The sequence below is a fragment of the Stomoxys calcitrans genome, chromosome 3, assembly GCF_963082655.1.
Source record: "Stomoxys calcitrans chromosome 3, idStoCalc2.1, whole genome shotgun sequence".
Lineage (NCBI taxonomy): Eukaryota > Metazoa > Arthropoda > Insecta > Diptera > Muscidae > Stomoxys > Stomoxys calcitrans.
The window spans coordinates 22,419,832-22,440,334 of NC_081554.1; positions in this window are offsets into that span (position 1 = coordinate 22,419,832).

Genomic DNA, 20,503 nt, shown 5'->3' on the forward strand with positions numbered 1-20,503 from the left:
GAGAAATATACTTCGAAAAATATATGGACCAGTTTGCGTGATGGATAATATAGGCGATGTATGACCCACAAGCCTTATGAGCTGTATGACGACCATAGCATAGTTACACGCATCAAAATACAACTGCTGCGTTGGCTAGGTCATGTTGTCAGAATGGATGAAGGAGCTCCAGCAAGGAAGTCTTTTGAAGGCAAACACGGTGGTACACGCAAACCGGGAAGACCAAAAACCCGATGGAAATGTCAAGTGGTGGGAGACATCTCGAAACTTGGTCTCAGAGATTTTAGAATGAGCGCAGAAGATCGAGGCGCTTGGAACGCTATTCTACGTTCGGCTAGTGGAACAAATATTCTGTTATAGCCAATTGAAGAGAGAAAGAAAAGAAAAAGGAAACGGTGCATCTCATGTCCTTAATATAATTAAATCGATTTTGTAGGTATTAAAAAAACAAGAAAGTATATGGTAAAAATATTTGCAACATGTTACGTGTAGCCAAGTACAAAAAACAATAACGAAAAATGTTTATGATATGATTACAATTTTTTTTCTTGCTATATAATATTTGTTTTTTTTTTTGTGAGAAGTTCTTGTTGGTTCTTGGGCCAGTCTTTAGACGAATCACATACAAAATCTGTTGATGTGATTTCAAGTATGTTCTCAGTTACTGACATTTTGTTAACACATTGAGTTATGACAAAACCTAAGACAATGATACCGCTCCTTTTAACGAACGAAAAAGAATGGAACTTTGGCAATGGCCACATATCCCATCAATATCACCAACGTCATCCACATCGACATCTTTATACTCGTGGAGATGTATAGAAAACGTGACGAAGATGCCAAGCGAATTATACGAAATATAGCTTAAGAAATTCAAGATGGTTGGGAGGTTTTCGTTGCTGTTTTGCCAAAGTGCAAAAAAACAGCTGGAAGGCAGAAAAAAAATCGCATGAGCAAAAGTTTAAGAGGTAAGGTGAAAATTTTGAAGGAATTAAGGTAACTGTATTCATTTTAGGGTGAATCTGCAGGGTCTGTATCTTATTTAGAAAAATCAATTTGTGTTTGTTTGTAGGATTGTTTGTTTGTGTGTTCCTTATAGACTCAAAAACGGCTGAACCGATATTCTTGAAATTATCATTGATGTGGTGAAAATAGGGTACTAAATTGTTTGATATCTGAAGGGGGAGCGGACCCTCCCCCTTACCCTAATTCTCAGAAACGCCAGATCTCGGAGATGGTTGGTGCCATTTAAGCAAAATTTTGTGTGCTCTCCTACAAACAAAAATGTAGTATCCAAATTTCAGATAGGGTACCTAGGGGGGGAGGCGCCCCACCCCAAAACCTACCAAATATATAAATATACCAATCACGACAATATGGGACTCAAATGAAAGGTATTTAAGAGTAGAAAACGTATCTTATGTCCAATTGTCGGACCAAGTGTTTGGGGGACCACCCCAACCCTCAAAACACCCCTAAATCGGACATATTTACCGACCCTGGCAATATGGGACTCATATGAAAGGTACTTGCGAGTACAATACGAATCTGATATCCAAATTTGGGACAAAGTTTCTGGGGGCCCACCTCTTCCCCAAAACACCTCCCAAACAGGGCTTATTTACTAACCATGGCAATATGGGGCTTAAATAAAAGGTATTTGAGTGTAGAATACGAATCTGATATCCATATGTGGGACCAAGAGTTTGGGGGGCCGCCTCTCCCCAAAGAGGACACATTTACGACCATAGCCACATGGGGCTCAAATGAAAGGTCTTCGGGAGTAAAGCACAAATCTGATATCAATATTCGGGAAAAGTGTCTATGGGGCCACCCCACCACCATAACACCACCCAACCCCCAAAACACCCCTAAATAGGACATATTTACCGACTATGGCAATATGGGACTCATATGAAAGGTACTTGCGAGTAGAATACAAATCTGATATCCAAATTTGGGACAAAGTTTCTGGGGGTCCACCTCTTCCCCAAAACACCTCCCAAACAGGACTTATTTACTAACCATGGCAATATGGGGCTTAAATAAAAGGTATTTGAGTGTAGAATACGAATCTGATATCCAAATATGGGACCAAGTGTTTGGGGGGCCGCCTCTCCCCAAAAACATCCCCCAAAGGGGACAAATTTACGGCCATAGCAATATGGGGCTCAAATGAAAAGTCTTTGGAAGTAAAGCACGAATCTGATATCAATATTCGGGAAAAGTGTTTATGGGGCCACATCACCCTCATAATACCACCCAAATAGGAAGTATTTGCTGACAATTGCAATATGAGGCTCAAATAAGAGTTATTTTGGAGTAGAACGGAATCTGATATATATTTCCAAAGCCAAGTCACTGAGTGGCCGCCCATCCCCCAAAACACCCCTCAAACCGGTCATGTTTGCCGACTATGGAAAAATGTAGCTCAACTGGAGGGTATTTGGGAGTAGACCATGAATCTGACTTCAACATTCGGCACCAACTGTCTAGCGGACGTCCCACCACCATAACAACCCCCAAGTGGGACGTATTTGCTTACCAAGACTAGTTGGGTCTTCAAGACAGTGGAGCTCGATATTCATAGTTTTTAGGGCCCATACCCCAAACCGGACATATTTGCTGGCTTTTTTAATAAGGATTTGAGATTATAAGACGACTATGGAAAAATTTGAGATTTGAGATTATAAGACGACTATGGAGAAATGGAGCTCAAATGGAGGGTATTTGGGAGTAGACCATGAATCTGACATCAACATTCGGGACCAACTGTCTAGCGGACATCCCACCACCATAACAACCCCCAAGTAGGACGTATTTGCTTACCAAGACAAGTTGGGTCTTCAAGACAGTGGAGCTCGATATTCAAAGTTTAAATGAAATGAAATGAAAGGTACTAGGGGGTTAGAGCATATTTTGATACACACTTACGGGACCATTTTTTTGGGTGTCCATCCCTTTCCCAAAATACCCCACAAACAGCAATTTTTACTGGCCATCGCAATATGTGGCTCAAATAAAGGTATTGGGAGTAGAATACAAATTTGATATCCAAATGTAGGACCATGTATTTAGGGCATCACCCCTTCCCCAAAACACCCCCAAAGGGTAAAAATTTTCCAGCTGAGCGGGCCCCATCCAGCTACTTTTATGTAAAGAAGATACAGATACTAAAGTTGGGATTTCATTCCAGTAGAGTGAAATAATCACTTAAGCAAGCACATGCCAATTCTCTCACTTATCGACCATCCCTCCTTCAAGCTTCTCCACACAACCCCACATTCATGGTCCTAAGATTGTGTAGACTTAACGATATCGGTTATCTTAGAGTTATATGTGCGTTAACTGTCCAAAGTTCTGGGAAACAGTTTTTCTGCCCTGCAGTTAGGAATGCATCATCGACATCCTCATCATCATCATCATCATCATGGGCATTACTATTGGCATCAGCAGCGTAATCGTCATCGGCAACATCGGAAGAGCAACTTGCCCAAGTTTCCAACTCGTCATGGCATGAGTGCAGGCAGTTTTTTTTTGACATCAGGCCAAAAATGGCAAACGTTGGCACAGATTTGGTGTGAGTTGCGAGACCCTTGAAGAAATATGTCCAAGTGTCAATGTTAAGAAGATGTGCAGACAAGAACAAAACGCAATGTTCAATTGTTTTGTGTGTTCCAAATGTTGACACTAATGACACTCCAAAAGATTCGCAGCGTTTCATGGTTCTGTTGTTTGTTTGAAATGGATTTATCTTTGGTGGCGGTTGGTAGATATTTTGCAAAAGGGAACAACGACAAAAAGAAGTACATATCTTGGAATTGTCTGATCAAGATTTTGAAAATTTCATGACAGTTGTACAATATTTTATGCGAAGAATTCTTTTTTTTTGTCCACCCTTTGTGCAGAACAATGTGTTTGGTATGAATGCATGAGAGAAATTAAAAAAAAAATTGTGTAGCATTCAAATAAACTTTCATTGTCAAACTAATAAAAACGAGGTTTAGTTTCAGGCAAGTCGAATTTTGAATACTCTTTCTTTATAGAGTTCAAAGGAATCAGTGAGAAAAGGCAAAAGTGCCTCACTGAGGTTACCTACTCAGACTTTAATTTTGTATAGCCATTGAAATATGGTACCAATTTTCGGCGAAATTGGGTTACAAATGTGCCTGTAGCGTGAATTCAAAAGACAGAGGGACGGACATGGCCAGTTCGTGTTAGAATGGAGTGGGATTGAAGAGGAAATAGAATTTTCAATATCTTACAAACTGTACGACAAAACGAATTTACCCTCACCCTTGGGTGATGGGTACAGAAAAATCAATTCCGTGTTAAGGTCTGACGTGCCGAACTTTGCATACCCACCACCATGGATATAATAATCATCCTATTTTATAATCATCCTCCACTACCATATCCATAGTTTTATCTACACCAGCTGACCCGGGCCCGCTCCGCTATGCCTTCTTTTACTTGATATGGAACAAAAGTTTCCTTAGAATATTTATTTTCGACAATTAAAGAGCTTTTAGGAAAATACCCTAAAATACCCTTAGCCTTTGGGGGGTGTTTTGGGAAAGGGGAGATGCCCCAAATACATGGTCCTACATTTGGATATCAAATTCGTATTCTACTCCCAAATACCTTTATTTGAGCCCCATATTGCAATGGTCAGTAAAAAATTGCTGTTTGTGGGGTATTTTGGGTAAGGGTAGACCCCCAGAAAATTGGTCCCGAAAGTGGGTATCAATTCTTGCTCTACCCCCAATTCCTTTCATTTAAGTTCCACATTGACATGGTCGGTGAATTTGCCCGATTTAGGGGTGTTTTGGGGATTGGGGTGGTCCCCCAAACACTAAGCCTGGAAAATATATCAGCAACGTGTTCTATTCTCATATATTTATACATGATTTATGTGAACCCCATACTGACATTGGCCTCAAAATTGGATATAAAATTCGATTTATAATCTAATTTAAACTCCTTATTGCAACAGTCAGCAAATATGTCCGATTTGTGGTATTGGCCCTAAAAACTATGAATATTTAGTTCCACTCTCTTTAAGACCCAAATTGTCTTGGTGAGCAAATACGTCCTATTTGGGGGGTTGTTATGGTGGTGGGAGGTCCCCTAGACAGTTGATCCCTAATGTTAATATCAGATACGTGGTCTACTCCCAAATACCTTTAATTTGAGTCCCATATTTTCATAGTCGGTAAACATGACCGGCTTAGGAAGTGTTTTGGGGGATGGGCGGCCACTCAGTGAGTTGGCCTTGAAATTATATATCGGACTCGTGTTCCACTCTAAAAATCCTCTTATTTGAGCCTCATATTGCAATAGTCAGAAAATACTTACTATTTGGGTGGTGTTGTGGGGGTGGGGTGGCTCCATAGACACTTTTCCCGAACATTAATATAAAATTTGTGCTTTACTCCCAAAGACCTTTCATTTGAGCCGCATATTGCTATGGTCATAAATCTTTCCCCTTTGGGGGATGTTTTTGCGGAGAGGCGGCCCCCCAAACACTTGGTCCCATATTTTAATATCAGATTCGTACTCTACATTCAAATACCTTTTATTTAAATCCCATATTCCCATGGTCAGCAAATAAGTCCGGTTTGGGGGGTGTTTTGGGGAAGCGGTGGACCCCAGAAACGTGGTCCCACATTTGGATATGAAATTCGTATTCTATTCGTAAATACCTTTCATTTGACTCCCATATTGCTATGGTCGGTAAATATGTCCGATTTAGGGTGTTTTGGGGCTTGGGGTGGTCCCCCTAGCACTTGGTCCGACAATTGGATATCAGATACTTATTCTTATCCTAAATACCTTTCATTTGAGTCCCATATTGTCGTGATTGGTCTTAATGTATGTTTGATAGGTTTTAGGGTGGGGCGGCCCCCCTAGGTACCCCATCCGAAATTTGGATACCAAATTTTTATTTTTAGGGTACTACAGGGTGGCTGATGAAAGCCGCTACCAAAAAAAAATGTAATAACTTTTTTTCTATTTAATAATAATAATTTAATAATTAATTTAATTAATTAATTAATTAATTTAATTAATAATAATTTAATAATTAATTTAATAATTTAATTTAACATGAATAAAAGAAAAATGTATTCCATACACCGAAAAAAAAATGTAGCAATATTCATCATTGTAGCAATATTCATCAGCCTCCCTGTATATGAGAGCACACAAAATTTAGCTTAAATCGCACCACCAATCTAGGAGATCTGGCGTTTCTGAAAATTAGGGTAAGGGGGAGGGTCCGCCCCCCCTTCAGATATCAAAAAATGTGGTACCCCATTTTCACCATTGGGATCATAATGCACCATCTGTGAAAATTTCAAGAAAATCGGTTCAGCCGGTTCAACAAACAAACACAAATTGATTTTTATATATAAGAAGATTGGGGCTGGTCTGGATGATGTTTTATTCAGGTCCCGAGAACTTTTATACAAAACACAGCTTCAGCGAAATCAGGCAATAAATCCGCTTTTTGTGGTATTAAGATCAAACTTGAGCGAAATCGGGGGATAAATGTAGCTTTTATGGGTTTCAGACCCTTAATTGGCAGATTGGTCTATATGGCAGATGCGTCTAAATATAGTCCGATCTAAACCACATTTGGATCAGATGTTGGGAGGCTGAGAACAATTCACTGTCTCAAATTAAAGCGAAATCGGGTAATATACATATTTTATAGGCTTCAGACCCATAACCGGCAGATCGGTCTGTATGATATATTATGATGTAAACCATATTTGAGTCTTATGTTAAGAGGCTTAAGGCAACTTACTGTCTCAAATTTCAGCGAAAAGGGTAATCTGAACCATATTTGAATCGTATGTCGGGGGGCTTTAGAGAACTCACTGTTCCTAATAAATAAAGACCCTTTATCGGCAGATAGGTGAGCAGCTATACCCAAATATGGTCCGTTCAAGAACTTATCCTGTGTACAGCCAAAATATGTATCTGTGTCAAATTTCAGCTTAATATCTCATTTTTATACCCACCACCGAAGGATGGGAGTATTTTCATTTTGTCATTCCGTTTGCGACACATCGAAATATCCATTTCCGACCCTACAAAGTATATATATTCTTGATCAGCGTAAAAATCTAAGACGATCTAGACATGTCCGTCCGTCTGTCTGCTGAAATCACGCTACAGTCTTCAAAAATAGAGATAGAATAGAGATCTGATACTTTAGACAGACTTTTTTTGTTCATAAGCAGGATAAGTTTGAAGATGGGCTATATCGGACTATATCTTGATATAGCCCCCATATAGACCGATTCGCCGATTTAGGTTCTTAGGCCCATAAAAGCCACATTTATTATGCGATTTTGCTGAAATTTGAGACAGTGAGTTGTGTTAGGTCTTTCGACATCCTTCGTCAATTTGGCCCAGATCGGTCCAGATTTGGATATAGCTGCATATAGACCGATCCTCCGATTTAGGGTCTTGGGTCCATAAAAGCCACATTTATTATCCGATTTTGCTGAAATTTGAGACAGTAAGTTGTGTTGGGCCCTTCGACATCCTTCGTCACTTTGGCTCAGATCGTTCCAGATTTGGGTATAGCTGCCATAAAGACCTATCCTCCGATTTAGGGTCTTATGCCGTAAAAGCCATATTTATTATCCGATTTCGCTGAAATTTGGGACAGTGAGTTTCATTAGGCCCACCGTAGCGCAGAGGTTAGCATGTCCACCAATGACGCTGAATGCCTGGGTTCGAATCCTGGGAATTTGATAAGTGGACGAGCATGCGAGACTAGGAACTACTTTACACATTCCAGGGAAACTGGAATCCGTGGATATGCCTCCAGCAATAAGTAAGCTTAGTTTTCAGGACAAGGCCCGAAGGACAACGAATGATAGATGGTCACATAGAGGAGGGTGCGAAAAAAAGCTATGTGGTCTAATCTAGAACTGGCTACAATAGATGTTTTGACATAGCTGACTTCTTGAGCCTCTAGTGGGCGCAATTCTTGTCCAATTTGACTGAAATTTTGCACATAGTGTTTTGATAACACTTCCAACAACTGTGCGAAGTATGGTCCAAATCGGTTCATAACCTGATATAGCTGCCATATAAACCGATCTTGGGTCTTGACTTCTTGAGCCTATAGAGGGCGCAATTCTTATCCGATTGGAATGAAATTTTGCACGACGTGTTTCGCTATGATATATAGCAACTGTGTCAAGTATGGTTTAAAGCGGTCCATAACCTTATATAGCTACCATATAAACCGATCTAGGATCTTGACTTCTTGAGCCTCAAGAGGGCGCAATTCTTATCCGATTGGAATGAAATTTTGCACGACGTGTTTCGCTTTGATATATAGCAACTGTGTTAAGTATGGTTCAAATCGGTCCACAACCTGATATAGCTGCCATATAAACCGATCTTAGTCTTGACTTCTTGAGCCTCTAGAGGGCGAAATTCTTAACCGATTGGAATGAAATTTTGCACGAAGTATTTTGTTATGATATCTAAGGACTGTGCAAAGTATGGTTCAAATCGGTTCATAACCTGATATAGTTGTCATATAAACCGATCTGTGATCTTGGCTTCTGGAGCCTCTAGAGGTCGCAATTATTATCCGATTTACCTGAAATTTTGTACAATGGATCCTCTCATGACCATCAACATACGTGTTTATTATGGTCTGAATCAGTCTATAGCCTGATACAGCTCCCATATAAATCGATCTCTCTATTTTACTTCTTATTCGAATTGGCTGACATTTTACACAGGTCTCCAACATATAATTTAATTGTGGTCTGAACCGGACCATATCTTGATATCGCTCTAATAGCAGAGCAAATCTTTTCTTTTATCCTTTTTTGCCTAAGAAGAGATGTAGGGAGAAAAACTCGACAAATGCGATCCATGGTGGAGGGTATATAAGATTCGGCCCGGCCGAATTTTACACGCTCTTACTTGTTTTCCTATATACTTTATAGGACCTTAGACGAATATTTCGAGGTGTTACAAACGCAATGTGTCGATTAGTATACCCCCATCCTATGGTGCAGGGTATAAAAACACACTACCCATCGATTACCAAAATTTTAATGTATCCAAACAAAATATCCAACCAAATACATCTTCTCCATACCTAAAGTAGAGGACACAAAAGAAAACGCCAATAAGGTACCACCACTAACTACTCTTTGCAAATGGACAGACACAAAAATGCACTCGGCGTGAGTGTAATCAAGCATGTTCAACTGTCAAATAAATTGTGCCACCAGCGCTTCAACATTCACGAAGAAGATTTGCTGCAATTGTTGGGCAACTTAAGCAACTTCGACAGCAATGAAAACGGCAACAGCAACACCGCTGCAGCCAATGACAACAATAAACAGCAACAAATTATTCCCACAGTTGCAAATGCTGCATGCAATCATGCCAGCATTGTTTTTAATCTTTTACGTACTACCCTCTGTTGAGTCCTTGGTCGCCCTGCAATGAATTTTCTGCTCTTCTTTGGATTTTAGTTTAGTTTTTGCCTTCTTATTTTTTTTTGTCGTTGCCTTAACATCATTAGAGATAGTTTGGCTTATTTATTTTCATTTCCCTGTGTTTGAGAAATGTTCTAGGTGTATGAGTGTATGTGCGGTTGTCTCACTGCCGGACCAGCCAGCCAAAGTGTCTGAACACGACTTTTCCTGTGGTGAATATGCGACAAACTCTGTACTAAACTCTTGCATAAATGATGCGGTTAAATTTTATGCTTAACATAAATATGGGAAATTCCCTGATTATTCGAGAAATTAAAAAAAAAAGTTTAAAAATTAAATCAACTTTGAAGAAAACCAAAAATGCTGCGGCATTGAAAGCGAAAGCGACATATTTTCGTGGGTGTTCTGGATTTCGCTTTTCCCCTAAAATGAACTGCATATTATCATGCTAGTAATGAGATTTCTTAGATAAATCTAAAAAAGGATCTTAGAAGGAATAATTAATTTGGACTGTTTGTTTGCGTGACAATAACAAATTGATATGAGTGGAAAAGAGAAAGTGAATCACAGAACACACCAGATTGACAACATATACATGTGCTTCATATCATACAGGTGAACCCAATCTCTTGATTTTCTTATGACTTCTGATGTTACTGGAATTTTTGAAAAGAAAAATAAAAAGGGAAACCCTACACTTACCCTATAAGTACATAGTGGGAGCTATATCTTGTTCTCAAGAAATTCTGATGGAACTCGGTGAATGTTTTTAGATGGGTTATTAAACAATCCGTAACAAATTTCGAGCAAATATGTTCAAACTGTGATAACAACGGTTGACAAATAACGACAAAATTGCAAATTACCCAAATTACCCTGACGAACATATGTATGGGAGCCATTTCTAAATCTGAACTGAATTCGACCAAACTTTATCGATATTGTTGAAGTTGTCGAGGAAAGCGTTGTGCAAATTTTTTACAAGATGGGCCAATAAATGCGCTTGCAGTGGCTCTAGAAGTTAAAATCGGGCGATACACTTATATGGCATCTATATCTTCATCTGGACCGATCTCTACGAAATTCAACAGCCATATTAAGAGTCATAAGAAAATGATTCCTGCCAAATTTCGAGAGAATCGGACAACAAATGAGCCCTTTATTGCACTATTCATCAAAATCAGACGAACATATATATGGGAACTATATCTAACTCAAAACCGATTTCGACTTAACTTCGTAGATATTGTGGTAGTCATCGAGGAAAGCGTTTTACAAAATATTGGAAAGATTGGTCAATAAATGCGCTTGCAGTGGCTCTGGGAGTGAAAGTCGGGCGATATTTATTAATATACTAGCTGACCCGGGCCCGCTCTGCTGCGCCTTCTTTTACTTTATATGGAACAAAAGTTTCCTTGGAATATTTATTTTCGACAATTAAAGAGCTTTTAGTGATATATAGTATATCGCTTGACAAACAATTTAACAATATAAGTGCCTTTATTTGAATCCCATATGATCTTTAATGGTCTACGAACTTTAGTTTAGATCTAAGGTGTACGCCATTCTTAAAATATTTCAGTCCGATATTTTCATGATATCTGATTTAGGGGTGTTTTCGGGGGGTGAGGCGGTTCCCCACACACTTGGCCCTGAAAAAATATCAGCATTGTGCTCTTCTTTCAAAAACCATTTATTTTAACCCCATATTGCCATTGGTTTAGGGGAGTTTACACGATGAGGCATCCCTCAAACACATGGCCCCAAAATAGGTTATGAAATTCGTTTTCTAATCCCAAATACCTTTCATTTGAGCCACATAATGGCATATTGGCATATCAGATTCGGATTTGGATATCAGATTCGAATTCCACGCTCAAATACCTTTCATTTAAGCATCATATTCCCATGGTCAGTAAATAAGTCCTTTTTGGGGGGTGTTTTGGGAAAGGGGTGGACCCCCAGAAACGTGGTCCCACATTTGGGTATTTGATTCATATTCTACTTGCAAATACCTTCATTTGAGTCCCATATTGCCATGGTCGGTAAATATGTCCGATTTAGGGGTGTTTTGGGGGTTGGGGTGGTCCCCCTAGCACTTGGTTCAACAAATGGACATCAGATACGTTTTCTTATCCTAAATATCTTTCATTTGAGTCCCATATTGTCGTGATTGGTCGAAATATATGTTTGGTAGGTTTTAGGGTGGGGCGGCCCCCCTAGGTACCCCATCCGAATTTTGGATACGAAATTTTTATTTTTAGGGTACTATATGAGAGCACACAAATTTTTTCTTAAATCGCACCACAAATCTCCGAGATCTGGCAATTAGGGTAAGGGGGAGGGTCCGCCCCCCCTTCAGATATCAAAAAATATAGTACCCTATTTTCACCACGGGATCATTATGCACCATCTGTGAAAATTTCAAGAAAATCGGTTCAGTCGTTTCTGAGTCTTTAAGGAACACACAAACATACAAACAAACAAACCAACAAACAAATCTATCTTGAATCTTGACTTTTTGAGCCACTAGAGGGCGCAATTCTTATGGGATTTGCCTGAAATTTTGCATGAGGTGTTTCGTTATGGCCCCCACAACTTTCCTTAGTATGGTTCAAATCGGTCCATAACCTGATATTGGTGTCATACAAGCCGATCTTGAATCTTGACTTCTTAAGCCAATTCCTATGCGATTTTGCATGAGGTGTTCTGTTATGAATTTCAACAATTGTGCCAAATATGGTTCAAATCGATCCATAACCTGATATAGCTGCCATAAAAACCGATCTGGGATCTTGACTTCTTCAGCCTCTAGAGGGCGTAATAATTATGCGATTTGGTTGAAAATTTGTACAACGGCTTCTCCTATGACCTTCAAAATACATGTCAAATATAGTCTGAATCGGTCTATAGCCCTGATACAGCTCCCCTATAAACCGTTCTCCCTATTTTACTTATCGACCTCCCAAAGGGCGCAGTTCTTATTCGATTTGGCCATACAAGCCGATCTTGAATCTTGACTTCTTAAGCCAATTCCTATGCGATTTTCCAAGCCAATCCTCAAGCGATCTTAAACATATGTGACAAATATTGTCTGAATCGGTATATGGCCCTGATACAGCTCCCCTATAAACCGATCTCCCTATTTTACTTATTGAGCCCCTAAGGGGTGCAATTTTTATTCGATTTGGATGAAATTTTACACAATGACTTCTACTATGGTATCCAACATTCAGTTCAATTAGCATAGCAATTATTTTCTTTTATCCTTTGTTTGCCTAAAAAAGAGATAAAGGGAAAAGAACTCGACAAATGTGATCCATAGTGGAGGGTATGTAGGATTTGGACCAGCCGAACTTAGCACGCTTTTACTTGTTTTGTTTATATTTTGGGGGGGAAAATGTACATGACGGGAAAAATTATTGTAGCAATTTTCGTTGGCCTGCTATACTCTAATCCGAATTTCATAAGGATATCTCTTTTCTAATACGAGCTAGAATATTTCTAAGGCAGCTCTACTCTTGAGTATTTTTCTACCCATTCTTCATTAAAGGGCTTATAAACATCTGAACAACTCATGGAAGACCCCCTAAATAACTTAGATTTTAATATAGCGTCCTTATAATCATATCGCCTAGTTTGCACTTAAAATATAGGTGTAGGATCTAATATGGTCGATATCATCCGACATTTGCCTTCCCTTCCTTGTTTTAATACTCGATTTTTAGAAATTTTCTTAAACTAATTTCGTCAAAGTTTTCTTTTCGGTTCAATTTTCCATGAAAGACCCACACATGTTTTTCTCCCGTAAGTTTCTAGAGTATTGTAAAGACAAGGTTGTGCATTCTTCTTTTTTTTATTCCCCATTTAATCTCATCGACTTGGGGTCTTCCCTTTCATATTCGAACACAGCGTTAGCTTTGGACAGCACTATGAGAATGAATTGTAACAAACTACTTACACACCACTCCACTTCACTTTACTGCACTTCACTCTAGACTGCTGAGGAGGACAATATGGCCAAACAAGTGAAAATAACAAATGGGACATACGTGCAAGACAAAAAATTCAGAGAGCATAGGAGAAAAAAATGGCAATATTATACATTTACTCGCTTGCTAAACAACATCCAAGCATTCAAAGCTTATGACGGTTAAGTTGGAGCAGACGACACTCATGCAGCTTGGGAAATGCAATAGAATTATAAATGGAGCACTACAACAACATCGGACAACAAACATCTTCAGAAAGACAGTAGGAAGTGACATAAATTCTAGCTGATGTTCACACAAGGAGGGACGTTTTGGTGGAATGGTAAAACGGTTTAAAACTCAATAAGAAGTTCCATGATTAAGAATTCAAGGTTCAATAAGAAAACTAAAGGTCTAATGTAAGGAGCACAACATAGGTTAGGTTCATTATAATACCAAAGGCATAGAAGAAGAAAGATGCCTTCTAGTTCCTACCGTTCAACCATCCAGATCGCTTTAAAAAGCCCAACAACTTGCGAATATTCACATCCGCTAAATCACACAGATTCTCAAAGAAATGAGAACCTAAAGTGGAACACCTTCTGTCTGTCAGTGCGGGACACATACACAGAAGGTGTTCTATAGTCTCTTCTTCTTCGATGTCCTTACAGCTTCTGCAAATGAAATTTCTTGAAAATTCAGATAAATAACGACATGAAATGCTTCAGAATTCAAATCGAATTACGTTGGAACTCTATCAGGTAACGTATCTAAATATTTGGACTATACTCTATAAGTATGCTTAAATTCAACTCCAACAAGAAGTATTTCTGGAAGCTTATAAGGGAGCTTCATATGAAAATAACCCAATTTATCATATCTACCCCTCTCTACTATCGCCAAGAAAATGTCATGCGTTCATAGTGTGGGATTTATGTTGCAATTATATTTTGTACAACGTTTTTGTTTTTGTTCATCATTGTCCACAATGTCGTCGTCGTTGATTTGGTTACTACTACTCGTAGTACTATTCCACTACTGTCATACGTACTACTCATACACTGGCCCACGCTCCACGCTCCACTCTTCCATAATTGCATAGAGTCCACAACAATGCAATTTCTCCTGGACTTTTGGCCACCGCAACAAGGAGCCAGGCAAAGTTTAGAAGTTTGTCAGTGTGTTGAGTGCAAAATGTTGCTGATGACGAGATGGACAATTGCATTGTATTGCGAGAAATTCTCACTTTTATTGTTGTTGTAACACAGTACGTACATAAATGGTGATGCTGGAGTTATATACAACGCGATATGAATACATGGACTCTCATTTATGCTATTGTTGTGCTACTAGTACATCATCCCGCAGGTTTTTCTCTCCTCTTCAAAGGGAATTCAGTCAACATTTCAATGCAATGGCCATTTTTCACGCAAACCAAATAACTGATGGTGTAATGCTGTATTAAATTAAAGAAGTCAAATCGTTGGCCGGCTTGAATCTGGGGACTTCACCACCATAGATTTTGCTTAAAACTTACACAAATAGATTTCAATTAAATAAATAATAAATTCAATCAATTGTTTTATTGAATCTGATTTTTATACCCACCACCATGGGATGGGGGTATACTAAACTAGTCATTCTGTTTATAACACCTCGATATATTCGTCTAAGACCCCATAAAGTAGCCATGTTCTGAGTCGATGTAGCCATGTCCGTCCGTCTATCGAAATCATAGTAGAGGTCGAACGCATAAAGCTAGCCACTTGACATTTTGCACAGATACTTAGTATTGTTTTAGATCACTGGGGATTGCAAATGAGCTATATCAATTCAGATTTAGATATAGTTCCCATATAAACCGATCTCCTGATTTAATTTTTTGAGCCCCTGAAAGCTGCAATTTGGCTGAAATTTTAAATGTAGTGTTCTGTTATGACTTTCAAATAATGTACCAAGTACGGTTCAAATCGGTCAAGAACCTGATATAGCTCCCATATTAACCGATCTCCCCATTTGACTTCTTGACCCCTTACAAGCTGCAGTTTTTGCCCGATTTGGCTGAAATTCTGTTCTGTTGACTTCCAACAACTTTGCTGAGTATGGTCCCAATCGGTCTATATATAACCTCTGAGCGCCGGATGTCTATCAATCAGAAGAAGGCCGATTGGGCTGGCCTCAGAGAGTATATCAATCGCCGCTTCAGTGAACTGTCACTGCCCTTGGATGTGCTAGTGGCCGAGAGGAAATTCCGAGACATCATTAACGCAGCAGCGGCTCGCTTTATACCAGCAGGTCGAATACCCCAAGTGCGGCCCAATTTCCTGGCGCAGATAGTACGGACCCCACTAACCCCAGAATCAGCGGGCTGAATCTGGAAATAAACACGGAATTTGTGGCTGGAACACATACAGCTATGTAACTTAGGCATCTATTTAGGCAAATTGTGGTCTACTGTTGAGTCACTCTTGAATCCCGGTAGACGGGATAAAAGAACCTCAGTCACGTTTGGCGACGTTACCGGGGCTGAACTGAAGAGATGCGCAAGGTTGTTCTACCGTCAATTTATTGTGCATCATAAGAGTGACAGGGCAAGGAGGAGAGCCTTTCGCCGTATCCGTGGTTTCCAAGCCGATCACAATTTACCGTGGGCAAAGTTGCGAATGTCATCCGTGGCGCCAAATCATCCACGGCGGTGGGCCCCGACGGAATCTCTGAAGAAAAAGAATGAAAAATATGGATCTACCTGGAGTTGAATATATTACTACTGTCCTCAAACTGCCTTGGAACACTCTTATAGTTACCAATGTCTGGAAAATGGGCAAAGTGATCCCGCTACTGAAGCCTGGAAAGGACCCGAGTTTGAAGTCGTACAGACCGTTCTCACTTCTCTCACCAATGGCAAAGACACTTGAAGGCATTACTCCTTCCAAGCCTCGTAGGAGAATTTCCATTCGCTGAGCTTCACCATGGATTCTGAAGACTGCACAACAATTGATTTGCATGCCATGACCGCACATCTTTGCCGTGGCCTCAATCAGCCCAGGCCATGTGTGTGACGGTTCTCGTAGCAGTGGACCTATTGAAGGCATTCGAAACGGTCAGCCATGCCAAACTATTTAAGGACATTGCCAACATGGATCTACCTGGAGTTGAATACATTACTACTGTCCTCAAACTGCCTTTGAACACTCTTATAGATCCCGATATCTGCAAAAAGGGCAAAGTGATCCCGCTACTGAAGCCTGGAAAGGACCCGAGTTTGAGGAAGTCGTACAGACCAATCTCACTTCTCTCACCAGTGGCAAAAACGCTTGAGGCATTACTCCTCCCGAGCCTCGTAGGAGAATTTCCATTCGCTGAGCTTCACCATGGATTCCGAAGACTGCACAACAACTGATTTGCATGCCATCACCGCACACATTTGCCGTGGCTTCAATCAGCCCAGGCCATGTGATAGGACGGTCCTTGTGGCAAAGGACCTATTGAAGGCATTCGAAACGGTCAGCCATGCCAAACTATTTAAGGACATCGCCAACACGTTTCCCAGCTAGGACTGTAATGCAGGTTCGGAAATTATCTGTGTGGTCGCCAGTCAATTGTGGAATTTAGGTATAAGAAGTCCAAGCGCAGTAGAGTGAAACAGAGAGTTCTGTAAGGCAGGGTGATATATCCTCCATTTCATCCCCTGCAGACAACATAGAGATCGTATCATATGCGGACAATTGTAAGATCACGGCAACGAACTTGTCTCATATTTCGCCGCAAGAAATTTGAAGATATCTACCACCAAACCTTCAATCACATTGTTCACTACAAATACGCGTGAGGTGAATGTGTGGACAGTTATGCAGAGCCAGTGTGGTTTCGTCAGCTTTGTGACACACAGTGGAATAATGATCAGATCTGTCAAAAATACCGACCTTCGAACTGCGATGGGATGTCTCTTCAGTTCTCATGTGCACCACCTCCATCAGGAGACAAAGATCCTACCAGTGCGAAAACATAACTACATGCTGTCCAAGCAATACCTTTTGGGCTGTTATCACAGTGACCATCCAAATCATCATCTTGTGGAGAGATATCCACCTCTCAGAAATCTTAAGGTAGATCTACATGATCTAGAGCGTGAGGTTCAACGCCACAAGAAAGAACCTCTAGATCAAGCTGCATATCATGCGGGTCTAGCCAACATTCATGCAGACATGGTAACAGATGCGGTAAATAGCTACCGGGTGAATAAAGTCCTTGGAGAACGACCGCCTCCAGTTGCACCTGAGGAAATTGACCTCCACCGGCAAACAAGAGTGGTTCGGGCTCAATTACGTTACGGCAGATGCAGTCGCCTCAACTCCTACAGAGAAAGGATTGATGCAGACGTGCGAGATTTTGACCAGGGACCACGCGACACACGTCATCATTCTGTTTTTATACCCACCATCGAAGGATGGGGGTATATTCATTTTGTCATTCCGTTTGTAACACATCGAAATATCCATTTCCGACCCTATAAAGTATATATATTCTTGATCAGCGTAAAAATCTAAGACGATCTAGATATGTCCGTCCGTCTGTCTGTTGAAATCACGCTACAGTCTTTAAAAATAGAGATATTGAGCTGAAATTTTGTACAGATTCTTTTTTTTGGCCATAAGCAGGCTAAGTTCGAAGATGGGCTATATCGGACTATATCTTGATATAGCCCCCATATAGACCGATCCGACGATTTAGGGTCTTAGGCCCATAAAAGCTACATTTATTATCCGATTTTGCTGAAATTTGGGACAGTGAGTTGTGTTAGGCCCTTCGACATCCTTCATCAATTTGGCTCAGATCGATCCAGATGTGGATATAGCTGCCATATAGACCGATCCTCCGATTTAGTGTTTATGGCCCATAAAAGCCACATTTATTATCCGATTCCGCTGAAATTTGGGTCAGTGAGTTGTGTTAGACCTTTCGACTTACTTCGTTAATTTGGCCCAGATCGGTTCAGATTTGGATATAGCTGCCATATAGACCGATCCTCCGGTTTAGGGTCTTAGGCCCACAAAAGCCACATTTATTATCCGATTTTTATGAAATTCGGGGCAGCGAATTGTGTAAAGCCCATCGATATCATTCGTTAATTTGGCTCAGATCGGTCCATATTTGGATATAGCTGCCATATAGACCGATCCTCCGGTTTAGGGTCTTAGGCCCACAAAAGCCACATTTATTATCCGATTTTGATGAAATTCGGGGCAGCGAATTGTGTAAAGCCCATCGATATCCTTCGTTAATTTGGCTCAGATCGGTCCATATTTGGATATAGCTGCCATATAGACCGATCCTCCGATTTATGGTGTTAGGCACATAAAAGCCACATTTATTGTCCGATTTTGCTGAAATTTGGGACAGTGAGTTGTGCTAGGCCCTTCGACATATTTCTACAATTTGGTACAGATCGGTTCAGATTTGGATATAGCTGCCATACAGACCGATTTCTTGATTTATGGTTTTGGTCCCATAAAATGCTCATTTATTGTCCAATGTCGCCGAAATTTGGGACAGTGAGTTAAGTTAAGCCCCTTGACATTCTTCTGCAATAGGTTTTTTTTTAGGTTTTGGGGCCATAAAAGACGCATTTATTGTTCGATGTCGCTGAAATTTGAGATAGTGAGTTTGGTTAGGCTCTTCAACGTCCTTTTTCAATTTTGCCCAGATCGGTCCAGATTTGAATATACTGCCATATAGATCGATCTCTTGATTTAAGGTTTTGGGCCCATAAAAGAGGCATTTATTTTCCGATTTCGCCGAAATTAGGAACAGTGCTTTGTGTTAGGCTCTTCGATATTTTTGTGTAACTTGGCCCAAATCGGGCCAGATTTGGATATAGTTGCCATGTAGACCGATATCTCGATTTAAAGTCTTGGCCCCATAAAAGGCGCATTTATAATCCGATTTCACTGAAATTTGACACAGTGACTTATGTTAGGCTTTTCGACATCCGTGTCGTATATAGTTCAGATCGATTTATTTTTAAATATAGCTAGTGTAGTTATTAGTATTTGGTCCAAATCGGAACATATTTTGATATAACTGATATGGGACATAAGGTATGAAATTTTCACCGAATTTTGATGAAAGGTGGTTTACACATATACCCGAGGTGGTGGGTATCCAAAGTTCGGCCCGGCCGAACTTAACGCCTTTTTACTTTTTTACTTTACTTAGATCTTAGATTTAGATTAGATTAGATTTGAAAAATTAATGAATCAATTAATTGTTTAATTAAAAATGCCAAATATTTTTATCGCGATCGTAATTGAAAACATGTTCAGCTGCAATTAAAACTATGATCGAATCACCTAAAGTTTTTTAAAAAAAAATTTTTAAGCTTTTATGGGCCTCAGTCCCCTTTTCGGGTGTGAATATTTCGACGTGTGGCAAACGGAATGACAAAATGAGTATGCCCCAGTTCTTCAATGGTGAGTAAAAAATTAGCTTTCTAATTTTAATTAAGGTCACCTAACCAAAAATCAAATTATTGTATTCTTAACTTTTTCATATAAGATATGTTTTAACAGCTAATTACTTGGTTACGCAAAAAAAAATTGTTTTGCTTCTGCTATTGTCTATAAGAGACATAATTTTTTTGCTACATTTTTTAACGTAACGAATGTGATTGTTTCACATACATCGACAGCAACAACAACAACACTCAGTTGAAAACAGTGCACACAAAATAGTAGAACAAGAACCCCCTTTACAGAGAAGACTACTCTTGAGGATAAAACAGAATCATTTGTTGTCAATTGAAAATACAGCTTCCTGGGAGTTTGTTGATGGAGTGATGACAAGTGCAACAAAATTATGGCTGCACTTTTGACGTGGTTTTACATTGCCTGCTCCAAGCCCTCACACAGTAAGCAGGCTAAATTTGCCGACATAGTTTTTGCGAACTCCACAAAATATGAGAATAGTTTGGGATTTTGAACTGCTTTTTGTTGTTGTCATTTGATGCGGCATAGCAACTTTTTATTTCCTATGCTCGGAATG